Here is a 357-nt window from a genome sequence, read left to right as displayed (position 1 = left end):
TTAGGGTTAGGGCTAGGCTTATGGTTAGGGCTAGATCAAAGGTTAGAGTTATTGCTAAGGTTATGGTTACAGTTAGGGTTAGGTCTACTGCTTGGATTAGTGTTTTATCTAGGGTTAGGTTTAGAGCCAGGCCTAGTGTGAGGATTAGGGTTAGGGCTAGGGAAGGGTTAAGATTAGCGTTAAGGTTAAGATTACGGTTAGATTTAGCGTTTAGGGTTTGGTTTATTTTTTGAGTTAGGGCAAGGATAGGGTTACGGTTAAGGTTACGGTTAGGGTTAGAGTTATTGTTAGGGGTACGGTTATGACTAGGGCCAAGATTATTGTAATTTCTAGGTTTAGGGTTAGGGCTAGGCTTAT

Source organism: Microtus ochrogaster, unplaced genomic scaffold (genome assembly GCF_000317375.1).
Source record: "Microtus ochrogaster isolate Prairie Vole_2 unplaced genomic scaffold, MicOch1.0 UNK67, whole genome shotgun sequence".
Lineage (NCBI taxonomy): Eukaryota > Metazoa > Chordata > Mammalia > Rodentia > Cricetidae > Microtus > Microtus ochrogaster.
This window is presented reverse-complemented; position numbering follows the sequence as displayed.